Here is a 17,010-nt window from a genome sequence, read left to right on the forward strand (position 1 = left end):
CCCCGGGTGCGCACCTCGCGTGCACCTTCGCCGCGGTGGGCACCATGGCGTGCACGAAGTCGGAGCCCGGTTTGCCTCGGGTGCGCACCCCGCGTGCACCTTCGCCGGGGTGGGCACCTCGGCTGGGTTGCGCGCCCTGGTGCGCACCAAGGAGCGCTCCGAAGTGTGCTCCAAGGTGCGGCGTGCACGAAGTCGGAGCCCGGTTTGCCCCGGGTGCGCACCTCGCGTGCACCTTCGCCGCGGTGGGCACCTTGGCTGGGTTGGGCACCATTGAGCGCTCCGAAGTGTGCTCCAAGGTGCGCACCATGGCCCTCCAAGGTGCGCAGCATGGCGTGCACGAAGTCGGAGCCCGGTTTGCCCCGGGTGCGCACCTCGCGTGCACCTTCGCCAGGGTGGGCACCTCGGTGCGCACACCTTCTCAATGTTTTCTTGCCTTTTCTGGAAATTGGTGAAGGCAGCGCATCAAAGGTGCGCACCTCGGTGTGCTCCGAGGTGCGAACCCGAGAGCGCTCCGAGGTGCCCACGAAGTCGAAAGTCGGGTTAATTGCATTGTTTTCCCCGGGTGCGCTCCGAGGTGCGCAACATCGGTGCGCACCAAGGAGGGCTCCGAAGTGTGCTCCAAGGTGCGCACGATTCGGAGCTCGGTTTGCCCGGGGTGCGCACACCTTGGCTGGGTTGCGCACCCTTTGTGCGCTCCAAGGTGCGCACGAAGTCGGAGCTCGGTTTGCCCCGGGTGCGCACCTTCGCCAGGGTGCGCACCTTGATGCGCACGCCTTGGCTGGGCTGCGCACCTTGGTGGGCGCCATGGTGCGCACCTTTCGTGCGCTCCAAGGTGCGCACGAAGTCGGAGCTCGGTTTGCCCCGGGTGCGCACCTTGGTGGGCGCCATGGTGCACTCCGAGGTGCCCAAGATTGGTGCGCAACAAGGAGCGCTCCGAAGTGCGCTCCAAGGTGCGCAGGTGCGCGCGAAGTCGAAAGTTGGGTTAATTGTCCGGTTTGCCTCGGGTGCGCACCTTGCGTGCACCTTCGCCAGGGTGGGCGCCTTGGTGCGCACACCTTGGCTGGGCTGCGCACCCGGGCGCGCACACCTTGGCACCCGCGTTTCCTTCATTTTAAATTTTTTTTTTTTACAATCTCTCAAGTGGGAAATTCTATAATCTCAACTTTTTTTGCCTTTTCAGGAAACTTTTGAATGGAGCGCATCATTGGTGCGCTCCGAAGTGTGCTCCAAGGTGCGCACCTCTGGTGTGCTCCAAAGCTCTCTCCAGCTGCGTGCACCTGCCCCGGCCGCGCACCCGGCCCCGCCCAGCTTCGCTCACCTGTCCCGGGCGTCTGGTGCGGAACCTTAGAGTAAGAAACATCACCGTGCACCTTGGCCAACGTGCGCGACTCGACCGAGCGCGCACTGGCCGAGGTGCACACCGATTTCACCTGGGTGCGCGCGCAGCACCTCGGGCGCACCGGGGTGCGCGCACAACGCCCGGGTTGCACCGTGGCCTGTGTGCTCGGGGCGCCTCGGGTGCGCGCTCGGTGTCGCCCCCGCGCGCGCGGTAGTGCGGGCAGCGCACCCCGGCCCAGCCCGGCCCCGACGAGAACGCAAACGGGCAAAAGGTTTATTCAAATAGCATTGCGACGCCCGGCGAAAAACTAAGAAAGGGTGCAACACCGGGACTTCCCGGGAGGTCACCCATCCTAGTACTACTCCGGCCCAAGCGCGCTTAACTGCGGAGTTCTGATGGGATCCGGTGCACTAACGCTGGTATGATCGCACCCGTTATGAGCTTGTCGCAGTGTGTACTTAGCAAACCGCGACCCACGTGCGAATCCACCCCGGCCACCCACCCCCGTCGAGGTGCACACCCTCCCTCGCGAAGTGCGCCCCGTTCGCCAAGTGTGAGCCCTGCCCGGGTGCGCGCACCTTGCTAGGGCGTCGGGTGTGCACCCGGCCCGGCCTACGTGCGTGCACCTGGACGGGGCGTCGTGTGCGTGCAGTGTCCCGTCTGCAACGCGGTGCCCACACACCACCTCGGGCGCAACGACCTGCGCTCACATGTGGGCCGAGTGCACCTTGGTGCATGTTCGGGGCGCCTCGGGTGCACGCTCGATCTTGCCCCGGTGCACCAAGGCGCTCGGTTTGCCCCGGGTGCGCACTTGGTGCAAGGTGGGCACCCAAAATAGGGATCAAGCACCAAAACACAAGTTTCGGGATGCAAAATGGGACCCAAGGACCACAAATGCGTTCCAAGACCCATGATGGGTCCACGAGAACAAAAATGTGTTCCGAGACTTAATAAACAAATATTGGGTTTTAGGAGAAGAAACATGCTCTGATGCCCAAAACGAGAATCGACCCCGAAAAGGCCACAGGCCAAAAGTGGGATGCGAGACAAAAAAAAATGGGACCCGAGGACCAAAATTGGGTTCCCAGGTCGAAGACAGGGCAACCGGACAAGAAACGACCTCTAAGGCTCGAAATGAGTCCCGACGACTAAAACTTGACAAGAAGCACCCATCAGGCACCCAACTCGACACCCATGGGATGCCGACCCACCCGGGCTTCCACCTAGCACACCTTGGCACCCACCCACCCTCGCACCCAACCTCGCACCCAACTTAGCACCTTTGAACCCACATTGGCACTCACCCTGACCCTGGCACCTTGGAACCCACATTGGCACTCACCTTGACCCTGGCACCCACCTTTGCACTCACCTTGGGACCCACCCTGGCTCCCACCTCGGCACCCACCCAGACACCCACCTTGGTTCCTTGGCACCCACCTTGGATCCTTGGCACCCACCCCGACACCCACCTTGGCACGCAACTTGGCTACTTGCCACCCACCTTGGCTCCTTGACGCCCACCCCGACAACCACCCCGTGACCTACCCTGGCTAGGGTTGGTGCACACCCACCCTGGTGCCCACCTTGGCACCCACCCCATGACCCACCTTGGCACGCACCTTAGTACCCACCCTGTTACCCACCCTAGGACCCACCCCGTGACCCACCTTGGCCAGGGTGGGTGCACCCACCCTGGTGCCCACCTTGGCACCCACCCATCCTAGCACCCAGCCTGTGACCGGGCTTGGAACCCAACCTTGCACCCGTCTTGGCCAGTGTGGGTGCGCACCCATCCTGGCACCCACGTTGTGACACACCCTTTAACCCACGCACCCTAGCAGCCACGTTGGCACCCACCTTGGAACACAACCTAGCAACTTGGCACCCACCCCGTGACCCACCTTGGCATCCACCATAGCAGTCGCCCACTTGGCACCCACCTTGGAACCCAAGTTGGCACCCACCTCGGCACCCACCTTGACACTTGTGGACCCACCTTGCCACTCACCCTAGCATCGACCCATCCTAGCACCCACCCTGGCACCTTTGCACCCTAGCACTCACCCATCCTAGCACCTAACCTGTGACCCACCTTGACACTCACCCTCGCACCCACCTTGGAACCCAACCTAGCACCCACCCACCCTGACACCAACCCTAGCACCTACCCACCCTTGCACCCACCCTGTGACCCATCTTGGCACCCACCCATCCTACCACTCAACCTATCACCCACCTTCTCACCCACCTTGGCATCCACCTTAGCACCCACCCACACTGGCACCTTGGCACCCACCTCGGGCAAGGTGGGTGCACACCCACCCTGACACCCAATTTAGAACCAACCGAGCATGTTACCCACCTTGGCACCCACATTGCAGCCCACCCTAGTACCCACCCTATGACCCACATTGGCATCCACACCCTAGCACCCAGGCACCTCGACACCCGCCTTGACACGCACCCTAGCACTAAACCTGTGACCCACCTTGGAACTCACCCTAGAACCCACCCACCCTGTGAACCACCTTGGCATCCACCTTAGCACCCACCCACCTTGGCACCCACTCTAGCACTCACCCATCCTAACACCCAACTTGTTACCCACCTTGGCACCCGCCCTCGCGTCCACCTTGAAACCCACCCTAGCACCCACCCACGCAGGAGCCCACCTTGGCACCCAACCTAACACCCACGCATCCTGGCACCCAACTTGTGACCCACCTTGGAACCCACCCTAGTACCCACCTTTGAACCCACTATATCACCAACCCACCTTGGCACCCACCCTATGACCCTCTTTGGAATCCACCCTAGCACGCACCCACCCTGGCACCCACCATGGAGCGCACCCTAGCACCCACCCACCTCGGCACGCACCTCAACACCCACCTTGGTGTGCGCACTGCGCCAACCTCTCAAAGACCCTATGTGGTGCGCTCCAAAGTGTACACCTTTGGTGCGCTCCAAGGTGCGCACCTTTGGTGCACACCGAGGTGCACACCAAAGTGTGCACCGAGGTGAGCACCAAAGTGCACTCCAAGGTGCACACCAAGGCGTGCACCTTTGGTGCGGTCAATGCAAACGAATTCGGAAGTTGGGGTCGATGTCCTAATCGCTGCTGCAGACTACACGTATGAGAATCGGACAAATAGCTTTATATAGGGGAGGTGTTGCGTTTGATGGGTCGACTCCCCTGGTTGTGTGCACTGCACCAACTTCAAAGACCCTGTCTTGTTTAAGAAGTCAAAAGTTGGGGTGGATGTCCTAATCATTGCTGCAGTCTACGCATGTATGAGAATCAGACAAATAGCTTATATAGGGGAGGTGTTGCATTCGGTGGGTTGACTCCCCTGGTTGTGCGCACTGCGCCAACCTCAAAGACCCCGCATAGCAGAAGAAGTCGGAAGTCGGATTTTGGTGAGCACCAAGGCGTGCACCTTTGGTGCGGTCAACGCAGACGAATTCAGAAGTTGGGGTGGATGTCCTAATCGTTGTTGCAGGCTACACATGTATGAGAATCAGACAAATAGCTTATATAGGGGAGGTGTTGGGTTTGATGGGTCAACTCCCTTGGTTGTGCGCATTACGCCAACCTCAAAGACCTTGTTTTCGTTAAGAAGTCAAAAGTTGGGGTCAATGTCCTAATGGCTCCTGTAGGCTACACATGTATGAGAATCGGACAAATAGCTTATATAGGGGAGGTGTTGGGTTTGATGGGTCGACTCCCCTGGTTGTGCGCATTACGTCAACCTCAAAGACCTTGTTTTCGTTAAGAAGTCAAAAGTTGGGGTCGATGTCCTAATTGCTCCTGTAGACTACACATGTATGAGAATCAGACAAATAGCTTATATAGGGGAGGTGTTGGGTTTGATGGGTTGACTCCCCTAGTTGTTCGCATTACACCAACCTCAAAGACCTTGTTTTCGTTTAGAAGCCGAAAGTTGGGGTCGATGTCCTAATTGCTCCTGCAGGCTACGCATGTATGAGAATCAGACAAATAGCTTATATAGGGGAGGTGTTGGGTTTGATGGGTCGACTCCCCTGGTTGTGCGCATTGCGCCAACCTCAAAGACCCTGCATTGCGGATGAAGTCGAAAGTCAGAGTTTGGTGTGCTACAAGGTGTGGTCGAAGGTGCTCACCTAGGTGTGCACCTTTGGAGCGCAGGAAAAGTGCCCTCCAAAAGTGCGCACCTTTGGAGTGCACAAAAGTGCCCTCCAAAAGTGCGCACCTTTGGAGCGCACAAAAGTGCCCTCCAAAAAGTGCCCTCCAAAAGTGCGCACCTTTGGAGCGCACAAAAGTGCCCTCCAAAAAGTGCCCTCCAAAAGTGCGCACCTTTGGAGTGCAGAAAAGTGCCCTCCAAAAAGTGCCCTCCAAAAGTGTGCACCTTTGGAGTGCACAAAAGTGCCCTCCAAAAGTGCGCACCTTTGGAGCGCAGAAAAGTGCCCTCCAAAAAGTGCCCTCCAAAAGTGCGCACCTTTGGAGCGCAGAAAAGTGCCCTCCAAAAAGTGCCCTCCAAAAGTGCGCACCTTTGGAGCGCAGAAAAGTGCCCTCCAAAAAGTGCCCTCCAAAAGTGCGCACCTTTGGAGCGCAGAAAAGTGCCCTCCAAAAAGTGCCCTCCAAAAGTGCGCACCTTTGGAGCGCACAAAAGTGCCCTCCAAAAAGTGCCCTCCAAAAGTGCGCACCTTTGGAGCGCACAAAAGTGCCCTCCAAAAGTGCGCACCTTTGGAGCGCACAAAAGTGCCCTCCAAAAGTGCGCACTTTTGGTGCGCACCAAGGCGCTGGTTCGGTCGTTGCAGGCGAGTTCGGAAGTTGGGGTCGATGTCCTGAGCGGAGGTGCAAACTACACAGGTGTCGGAATCGGACAAATAGCTTATATAGGGGAGGTGTATGCTTCGATGGGTCGACTCCCCAGGTTGAGCGCACCGCGCCAACCTCAAAGACCCTACGGTATGGATGAAGTCGGAAGTTGGGTCCGATGACCGATTCGATTAGTAGGTATGCTCATGAGGTCGGAATTTGGGTCCGATGACCTGCCATGTGCAGGAAGGCGAATGTTGGCACTGTGCGTTGCAAGGTGCACACCAAGGTGCTGGTGCGGTCTTTTTAGTCGAGTTCGGAAGTTGGGGTCGATGTCCTGATCGGAGGTGCAAGCTACACAGGTGTGGGAATCGGACAAATAGCTTATATAGGGGAGGTGTATGCTTCGTTGGGTCGACTCCCCGGGTTGAGCGCACCGCGCCAACCTCAAAGACCCTACGGTATGGATGAAGTCGGAAGTTGGGTCCGATGACCGATTCGATATGTAGGCATACTCGCGAGGTCGGAATTTGGGTCCGATGACCTGCCATGTGCAGGAAGGCGAATGTTGGCACTGTGCGTTGCAAGGTGCGCACCAAGGCGCTGGTTCGGTCGTTGCAGGCGAGTTCGGAAGTTGGGGTCGATGTCCTGATCGGAGGTGCAAACTACACAGGTGTGGGAATCGGACAAATAGCTTATATAGGGGAGGTGTATGCTTCGTTGGGTCGACTCCCCGGGTTGAGCGCACCGCGCCAACCTCAAAGACCCTACGGTATGGATGAAGTCGGAAGTTGTGTCCGATGACCGATTCGATATGTAGGCATACTCGCGAGGTCGGAATTTGGGTCCGATGACCTGCCATGTGCAGGAAGGCGAATGTTGGGACTGTGCGTCGCAAGGTGCGCACCAAGGCGCTGGTGCCGTCGTTGCAGTCGAGTTCGGAAGTTGGGGTCGATGTCCTGGTCAGAGGTGCAAACTACACAGGTGTGGGAATCGGACAAATAGCTTATATAGGGGAGGTGTATGCTTCGATGGGTCGACTCCCCGGGTTGAGCGCACCGCGCCAACCTCAAAGACCCTACAGTATGGATGAAGTCGGAAGTTGGGTCCGATGACCGATTCGATACGTAGGCATATTGGCGAGGTCTGAATTTGTGTCCGATGACCTGCCATGCGCAGGAAGGCGGAATTTGGGTCCGATGACCGAGTTGATGGCGTGCCATGCGCAGAAAGGCGGAATTTGGGTCCGATGACCGAGTTGATGTTGATGGCCCGCCATGCACAGGAAGGCGGAATTTGGGTCCGATGACCGATTTGAAGGCGTGCCATGCGCAGAAAGGCGGAGTTTGGGTCCGATGACCGAGTTGATATTGATGGCCCGCCATGCGCAGGAAGGCGGAATTTGGGTCCGATGACCTGACATACGCATGGAGTCCGACTCGGGGGCCGATGTTCGATTCGATGACTTGCATTGTGGGTAAAGTCGGAAGTTGTGGTCTTTGACCCGATTCGATGACCAGACTTCGGCTGCTTGAGAATCGGACAAATAACTTATATAGGGGAGGTAGTGTTCTCGAGCATCCTCCCCCCGTGCCCGTTTATGTCGATTGATGCTGGTGCTCGACTGGTTGGAGCGCTCGGATGCAAAAATCTTGCACCAGGATTTATCGATTGTGATGGACACGGCAAGTCTCCTGATTGCTATGCAGGAGCTCATCGTGAATCTCTATGCGGCCTTGGTATGGACTCGACCTGCGGAATGGTTCGGCAATGGTAGTCGCTCCAACACGTCCTTGCAATGGCCACAGAGGTGATTCGACTAGAGCTCCAGTCTAGCTTTTGGGTTGCTTGGCGGACTGGTATAGCCGCGATCGAGTTCCGGCCATGAACGTTTTAGATAGCTCTTGGGCTTTCTGGGACGGAAGTCGGAAGTTTGGGCTGTTGTCCGATTTGATGACCATTCTTCGGATGTGTGAGAATCGGACAAATAACTTATATAGGGGACTGTGTTGTCTCACGCAGCCCCCTCCGTGCCCCTCTATCTCGACCGATGTTGGTGCTTGAAAGGGTTGGGATCGCTCGGATTTATAAACGTGCACCACCATTTGTCGAGTGTGAGGGACGCGGCAGGTCTCCTAAATGCTATACGGGCGCTCTCTGAGAATCTCTATCCGGCCTCGACACAGACTAGTCTTGCTGAATGGTTTGGCACTGGTAGTCGATCCAACACGTCGTTGTTGTGGCCGCCTAGGCGATTCGATTCGAGCCCCCGTCTAGCTTTTGGGTTGCTTGGCGGATTTTGCCCTATCCGCAAGTGAGCTCGGTCCCTAAACGTTCGAGAAACCCGATTGCTATGCGCCGACTCTCTTTCTTGCGAGCCTCCATCTAGCTTTTGGGTCTCTACGGAACGGAAGTCGGAATCTGGGACCGTTGTTTGATTCGACGAGGCAGACTACGGTTGTGCGAGAATCGGACAAATAACTTATATAGGGGAGGTGTTGACTGGAGCATTCTCCCCCGTGCCCCTCTAACTCGACCAATGCTGGCGCTCGAACGGTGGTAGCGCTCGGATTTTCGTTGAGCGCCAGCATTGGTCGATTTAGAGGGGCATGCGAGATTCCCGAATGCTATGCGAGGGCTCTAACGGAAATGTCTATTGGTTTCGGTATGGATGCAATTGCGAGTGGTTCGGCAAAGGTAGTCGTTCCGATGCGTCCATGTCGTGGCCAAATCGATAATTCGATTTGAGCCCTCGTATAGCATTTGGGTCTCTCGATGTGATTCCGCATTCCAGTCCCTTTGGGCACTGCTTGAGCCGCATCCCAGGGGGTTCCCTTCCCAATAATCTGCCTCGCAACCCGATTGCTATGCGGTGAGGCTCCTCGGCCGCCTCGGAACTATCTGTGTATCAGACGCATCGCGGGATAAGGGGTTGGCAACGGTAGTCGCCCCAAGCGCGTCCGATGCTTGGACCATTCCGAGGCGGCCCTGAAGCCTCTTCCGTCTAGCCGTTGGGTCCTTCTCGCCGCATCCCTCGCCTCGCACCCCGATTGCTATGCGGTGAGGCTCCTCGGCCGCCTTGGAACTATCTGTGTATCAGACGCATCGCGGGATAAGGGGTTGTCACTGGTAGTCGCCCCAAGCGCGTCCGATGCTTGGACCATTCCGAGGCGGCCCTGAAGCCTCTTCCGTCTAGCCGTTGGGTCCTTCTCGCCGCATCCCTCGACTCGCACCCCGATTGCTATGCGGTGAGGCTCCTCGGCCGCCTTGGAACTATCTGTGTATCGGACGCGTCGCGGGATAAGGGGTTGTCACTGGTAGTCGCCCCAAGCGCGTCCGATGCTTGGACCATTCCGAGGCGGCCCTGAAGCCTCTTCCGTCTAGCCGTTGGGTCCTTCTCGCCGCATCCCTCGCCTCGCACCCCGATTGCTATGCGGTGAGGCTCCTCGGCCGCCTTGGAACTATCTGTGTATCGGACGCGTCGCGGGATAAGGGGTTGTCACTGGTAGTCGCCCCAAGCGCGTGCGATGCATGGACCATTCCCAGGCGGCCCTGAAGCCTCTTCCGCCTAGCCGTTGGGTCCTTCTCGCCGCATCCCTCGCCTCGCACCCCGATTGCTATGCGGTGAGGCTCCTCGGCCGCCTTGGAACTATCTGTGTATCGGACGCGTCGCGGGATAAGGGGTTGTCACTGGTAGTCGCCCCAAGCGCGTCCGATGCTTGGACCATTCCGAGGCGGCCCTGAAGCCTCTTCCGTCTAGCCGTTGGGTCCTTCTCGCCGCATCCCTCGCCTCGCACCCCGATTGCTATGCGGTGAGGCTCCTCGGCCGCCTTGGAACTATCTGTGTATCGGACGCGTCGCGGGATAAGGGGTTGTCACTGGTAGTCGCCCCAAGCGCGTCCGATGCTTGGACCATTCTGAGGCGGCCCTGAAGCCTCTTCCGTCTAGCCGTTGGGTCCTTCTCGCCGCATCCCTCGCCTCGCACCCCGATTGCTATGCGGTGAGGCTCCTCGGCCGCCTTGGAACTATCTGTGTATCGGACGCGTCGCGGGATAAGGGGTTGTCACTGGTAGTCGCCCCAAGCGCGTCCGATGCTTGGACCATTCCGAGGCGGCCCTGAAGCCTCTTCCGTCTAGCCGTTGGGTCCTTCTCGCCGCATCCCTCGCCTCGCACCCCGATTGCTATGCGGTGAGGCTCCTCGGCCGCCTTGGAACTATCTGTGTATCGGACGCGTCGCGGGATAAGGGGTTGTCACTGGTAGTCGCCCCAAGCGCGTCCGATGCTTGGACCATTCCGAGGCGGCCCTGAAGCCTCTTCCGTCTAGCCGTTGGGTCCTTCTCGCCGCATCCCTCGCCTCGCACCCCGATTGCTATGCGGTGAGGCTCCTCGGCCGCCTTGGAACTATCTGTGTATCGGACGCGTCGCGGGATAAGGGGTTGTCACTGGTAGTCGCCCCAAGCGCGTCCGATGCTTGGACCATTCCGAGGCGGCCCTGAAGCCTCTTCCGTCTAGCCGTTGGGTCCTTCTCGCCGCATCCCTCGCCTCGCACCCCGATTGCTATGCGGTGAGGCTCCTCGGCCGCCTTGGAACTATCTGTGTATCGGACGCGTCGCGGGATAAGGGGTTGTCACTGGTAGTCGCCCCAAGCGCGTCCGATGCTTGGACCATTCCGAGGCGGACCTGAAGCCTCTTCCGTCTAGCCGTTGGGTCCTTCTCGCCGCATCCCTCGCCTCGCACCCCGATTGCTATGCGGTGAGGCTCCTCGGCCGCCTTGGAACTATCTGTGTATCGGACGCGTCGCGGGATAAGGGGTTGTCACTGGTAGTCGCCCCAAGCGCGTCCGATGCTTGGACCATTCCGAGGCGGCCCTGAAGCCTCTTCCGCCTAGCCGTTGGGTCCTTCTCGCCGCATCCCTCGCCTCGCACCCCGATTGCTATGCGGTGAGGCTCCTCGGCCGCCTTGGAACTATCTGTGTATCGGACGCGTCGCGGGATAAGGGGTTGTCACTGGTAGTCGCCCCAAGCGCGTCCGATGCTTGGACCATTCCGAGGCGGCCCTGAAGCCTCTTCCGTCTAGCCGTTGGGTCCTTCTCGCCGCATCCCTCGCCTCGCACCCCGATTGCTATGCGGTGAGGCTCCTCGGCCGCCTTGGAACTATCTGTGTATCGGACGCGTCGCGGGATAAGGGGTTGTCACTGGTAGTCGCCCCAAGCGCGTGCGATGCATGGACCATTCCCAGGCGGCCCTGAAGCCTCTTCCGCCTAGCCGTTGGGTCCTTCTCGCCGCATCCCTCGCCTCGCACCCCGATTGCTATGCGGTGAGGCTCCTCGGCCGCCTTGGAACTATCTGTGTATCGGACGCGTCGCGGGATAAGGGGTTGTCACTGGTAGTCGCCCCAAGCGCGTCCGATGCTTGGACCATTCCGAGGCGGCCCTGAAGCCTCTTCCGTCTAGCCGTTGGGTCCTTCTCGCCGCATCCCTCGCCTCGCACCCCGATTGCTATGCGGTGAGGCTCCTCGGCCGCCTTGGAACTATCTGTGTATCGGACGCGTCGCGGGATAAGGGGTTGTCACTGGTAGTCGCCCCAAGCGCGTCCGATGCTTGGACCATTCCGAGGCGGCCCTGAAGCCTCTTCCGTCTAGCCGTTGGGTCCTTCTCGCCGCATCCCTCGCCTCGCACCCCGATTGCTATGCGGTGAGGCTCCTCGGCCGCCTTGGAACTATCTGTGTATCGGACGCGTCGCGGGATAAGGGGTTGTCACTGGTAGTCGCCCCAAGCGCGTCCGATGCTTGGACCATTCCGAGGCGGCCCTGAAGCCTCTTCCGTCTAGCCGTTGGGTCCTTCTCGCCGCATCCCTCGCCTCGCACCCCGATTGCTATGCGGTGAGGCTCCTCGGCCGCCTTGGAACTATCTGTGTATCGGACGCGTCGCGGGATAAGGGGTTGTCACTGGTAGTCGCCCCAAGCGCGTCCGATGCTTGGACCATTCCGAGGCGGCCCTGAAGCCTCTTCCGTCTAGCCGTTGGGTCCTTCTCGCCGCATCCCTCGCCTCGCACCCCGATTGCTATGCGGTGAGGCTCCTCGGCCGCCTTGGAACTATCTGTGTATCGGACGCGTCGCGGGATAAGGGGTTGTCACTGGTAGTCGCCCCAAGCGCGTCCGATGCTTGGACCATTCCGAGGCGGCCCTGAAGCCTCTTCCGTCTAGCCGTTGGGTCCTTCTCGCCGCATCCCTCGCCTCGCACCCCGATTGCTATGCGGTGAGGCTCCTCGGCCGCCTTGGAACTATCTGTGTATCGGACGCGTCGCGGGATAAGGGGTTGTCACTGGTAGTCGCCCCAAGCGCGTCCGATGCTTGGACCATTCCGAGGCGGACCTGAAGCCTCTTCCGTCTAGCCGTTGGGTCCTTCTCGCCGCATCCCTCGCCTCGCACCCCGATTGCTATGCGGTGAGGCTCCTCGGCCGCCTTGGAACTATCTGTGTATCGGACGCGTCGCGGGATAAGGGGTTGTCACTGGTAGTCGCCCCAAGCGCGTCCGATGCTTGGACCATTCCGAGGCGGCCCTGAAGCCTCTTCCGTCTAGCCGTTGGGTCCTTCTTGCCGCATCCCTCGCCTCGCACCCCGATTGCTATGCGGTGAGGCTCCTCGGCCGCCTTGGAACTATCTGTGTATCGGACGCGTCGCGGGATAAGGGGTTGTCACTGGTAGTCGCCCCAAGCGCGTCCGATGCTTGGACCATTCCGAGGCGGCCCTGAAGCCTCTTCCGTCTAGCCGTTGGGTCCTTCTCGCCGCATCCCTCGCCTCGCACCCCGATTGCTATGCGGTGAGGCTCCTCGGCCGCCTTGGAACTATCTGTGTATCGGACGCATCGCGGGATAAGGGGTTGTCACTGGTAGTCGCCCCAAGCGCGTCCGATGCTTGGACCATTCCGAGGCGGCCCTGAAGCCTCTTCCGTCTAGCCGTTGGGTCCTTCTCGCCGCATCCCTCGCCTCGCACCCCGATTGCTATGCGGTGAGGCTCCTCGGCCGCCTTGGAACTATCTGTGTATCGGACGCGTCGCGGGATAAGGGGTTGTCACTGGTAGTCGCCCCAAGCGCGTCCGATGCTTGGACCATTCCGAGGCGGACCTGAAGCCTCTTCCGTCTAGCCGTTGGGTCCTTCTCGCCGCATCCCTCGCCTCGCACCCCGATTGCTATGCGGTGAGGCTCCTCGGCCGCCTTGGAACTATCTGTGTATCGGACGCGTCGCGGGATAAGGGGTTGTCACTGGTAGTCGCCCCAAGCGCGTCCGATGCTTGGACCATTCCGAGGCGGCCCTGAAGCCTCTTCCGTCTAGCCGTTGGGTCCTTCTCGCCGCATCCCTCGCCTCGCACCCCGATTGCTATGCGGTGAGGCTCCTCGGCCGCCTTGGAACTATCTGTGTATCGGACGCGTCGCGGGATAAGGGGTTGTCACTGGTAGTCGCCCCAAGCGCGTCCGATGCTTGGACCATTCCGAGGCGGACCTGAAGCCTCTTCCCTCTAGCCGTTGGGGCTTTCTCGCCGCATCCCTCGCCTCGCACCCCGATTGCTATTCGGTGAGGCTCCTCGGCCGCCTTGGAACTATCTGTGTATCGGACGCATCGCGGGATAAGGGGTTGGCAGTGGTAGTCGCCCCAAGCGCGTCCGATGCTTGGACCATTCCGAGGCGGCCCTGCAGCCTCTTCCGTCTAGCCGTTGGGGCCATCTCGCTGCATCCCCCACCTCGCACCACGATTGCTATGCGGTGAGGCTCCTTGGCCGCCTCGGAACTATCTGTGTATCGGACGCATCGCGGGATAAGGGGTTGTCACTGGTAGTCGCCCCAAGCGCGTCCGATGCTTGGACTATTCCGAGGCGGCCCTGCAGCCTCTTCCGTCTAGCCGTTGGGGCCATCTCGCCGCATCCCCCAGCTCCTCGGCCGCCTCGGAACTATCTGTGTATCGGACGCATCGCGGGATAAGGGGTTGGCAGTGGTAGTCGCCCCAAGCGCGTTCGATGCTTGGACTATTCCGAGGCGGCCCCGCAGCCTCTTCCGTCTACCCTTTGGGGCCATCTCGCCGCATCCCTCGCCTCGCACCCCGATTGCTATGCGGTGAGGCTCCTCGGCCGCCTGGGAACTATCTTCGTATCGGATGCATCGCGGGATAAGGGGTTGTCACTGGTAGTCGCCCCAAGCGCGTCCGATGCTTGGACTATTCCGAGGCGGCCCTGTGGCCTCTTCCGTCTAGCCGTTGGGGCCATCTCGCCGCATCCCTCACCTCGCACCCCCATTGCTATGCGGTGAGGCTCCTCGGCCGCCTTGGAACTGTCTTCGTATCGGAAGCATCGCGGGATAAGGGGTTGTCACTGGTAGTCGCCCCAAGCGCGTCCGATGCTTGGACTATTCCGAGGCGGCCCTGCAGCCTCTTCCGTCTAGCCGTTGGGGCCATCTCGCCGCATCCCCCACCTCGCACCCGGATTGCTATGCGGTGAGGCTCCTCGGCCGCCTTGGAACTATCTTCGTATCGGACGCATCGCGGGATAAGGGGTTGTCACTGGTAGTCGCCCCAAGCGCGTCCGATGCTTGGACTATTCCGACGCGGCCCTGTGGCCTCTTCCGTCTAGCCGTTGGGGCCATCTCGCCGCATCCCCCACCTCGCACCCCGATTGCTATGCGGTGAGGCTCCTCGGCCGCCTTGGAACCATCTTCGTATCGGACGCATCGCGGGATGAGGGGTTGTCACTGGTAGTCGCCCCAAGCGCGTCCGTTGCTTGGACCATTCCGAGGCGGCCCTGAAGCCTCTTCCGTCTAGCCGTTGGGGCCTTCCCGCCCCATCCCTCGCCTCGCACCCCCGATTGCTATGCGGTGAGGCTCCTCGGCCGCCTTGGAACCATCTGTGTATCGGACGCATCGCGGGATAAGGGGTTGGCACTGGTAGTCGCCCCAAGCGCGTCCGATGCTTGGAGCATTCCGAGGTGGCCCTGAAGCCTCTTCCGTCTAGCCGTTGGGGCCTTCCCGCCCCATCCCTCGCCTCGCACCCCGATTGATATGCGGTGAGGCTCCTCGGCCGCCTTGGAACTATCTGTGTATCGGACGCATCGCGGGATAAGGGGTTGGCACTGGTAGTCGTCCCAATCGCGTCCGATGCTTGGACCATTCCGAGGCGGCCCTGCAGCCTCTTCCGTTTAGCCGTCGGGGCCTTCCCGCCGCATCCCTCGCCTCGCATCCCGATTCCTATGCGGTGAGTCTTCTCGGCCGCCGCGGAACTATACCTGTTATTGCTACTGCATCCTTCGGCTGGTAACCTCCTCTGCCGCCTTGGAACGTTCTCTTTGTCGGACGCGTCGCGGGATAAGGGGTTGGCACTGGTAGTCGCCCCAAGCGCGCCCGATGCATAGACCGCTCCGAGTTGACCTTGCTTTCAGCCTCTCACATGCATAGACCTCTCTGAGTCGACCCTGCAGCCTCTCACGTTTAGCCTTTGGAATCTCGCCTCACAACATGATTGCTATCCTTGATGCATCCCTTGCCTCGAGCCCTGATTGCTTTCTTGGCTGCATCCCTCCTCTCCTCACAGCCCGGTTGTCATCACTGCTTCATCCGTCGCTTCATGCATTCTGGCTGCTGGGCCCTTCCCACCGCACACCTCGATTGCTATCTCTTCTGCATCACACACCCCGATTGCTATCTCTGCTACATCCCTCGGCTCTCACTTCTGCATCCTTCGCCTCCCACCTCGATTGCTATCAATGCTGCATCCGTAACCTCACACCCCGATTGCTATGCGGGGAGGCTCCTTGGCCGCCTTGGAAATTTCTGTGTGTCGGACGCACCGCGGGATAAGGGGTTGGCACTGGTAGTCGCCCCAAGTGCGCCCGATTCTTAGACCGCTTCGAGGTGACCTCGTAGCCTCTTTCGTCCAGGCTTCCTGCCTTCAACGCCCTTTTTACACCTCGATTGCTATGCGCGGGCTCGTTGGCGTCTATCACCTCTCTGCGAAGAGTGGCACGATGATTGTTGGGGTAAATCGTAGCAGTCCGATCTCTGGCCTTGGGCCATTGTGAGGGCTGATCGATTTCCTGTGCGCATCTCGTGTTCGCCCAGTAACAGACTCGACGACTTGTAATCGGTCTTGTTCCCGATTGTTCCTGGAGGTAGTCTTCGGAACTCTTGGATTTGACCTGTCACTCGAACTGTCCTCTTCCGAGGATGCTTGTGTGTGTGTGCTTGTGCCATTTCCTTGGCGGTATTAACGAGATATTAAAGAGCGGAGTGAGCGCCTCGCCCAGCTATGTTTGGGGCTCTCACTCCCTTACCCGGTGTGCGACCGCTTTGCACGTAGGTTGCGGAGCATCGCGACTCTTTCGATGTTTGGCGGTTGTCTTCCGGTGATGCGTTGGTCCCGAAGTGCACGTTACTAGCATTTCTGCCATTGTTCTCGATCTTTGGCACGTTCCTTCGTTGCAATTGGATATATATCTCCGTTTATACGCGCAGGCTTCTCCCGCCTATTCAGCGCTGTCCCACTCTCAGCACTCTCGTGGTCTCCTTGGCTTCTCTCTCCCGTGAGCGAGCTCTCTTCTCGAGTCTTTTCCATGTCCCATGGAGGTTGCCTTGCGAAATTCGGGCACACAAACGTGACCGGATAAGAGCGGAATTGCCTATGAGGAGAAGCTCACCTTAGGGAGCAGCAATGCCGAGTGTTTCGACAGAGGGTAGAGGGGGCGTTGTTTGGGCGGTTGCACAAAAGAGTGCTACGGTTGCACTGAAGGTTGCTTCTTCGTCTCCGACGAACTCTTCGAGGCAAAAAAGCTTGTATACGGGGTCGAGGTGGGACTGTTCGTGCGAGTTGCGCCACCAAAAGTGCGTAG

General features: G+C 59.6%; 1 non-coding gene across 1 annotated transcript; it reads right to left on the bottom strand.

Moving 5' to 3' along the window:
- Positions 1-1,653: 1,653 nt before the first annotated feature.
- Positions 1,654-1,772, bottom strand: LOC131867472 (5S ribosomal RNA). Its single transcript, XR_009366025.1, has one exon. It is a non-coding gene; the product is annotated as a 5S ribosomal RNA (ribosomal RNA).
- Between the last annotated feature and the right edge of the window lie 15,238 nt (positions 1,773-17,010).

Source organism: Cryptomeria japonica, unplaced genomic scaffold, assembly GCF_030272615.1.
Source record: "Cryptomeria japonica unplaced genomic scaffold, Sugi_1.0 HiC_scaffold_173, whole genome shotgun sequence".
NCBI classification, from domain to species: domain Eukaryota; kingdom Viridiplantae; phylum Streptophyta; class Pinopsida; order Cupressales; family Cupressaceae; genus Cryptomeria; species Cryptomeria japonica.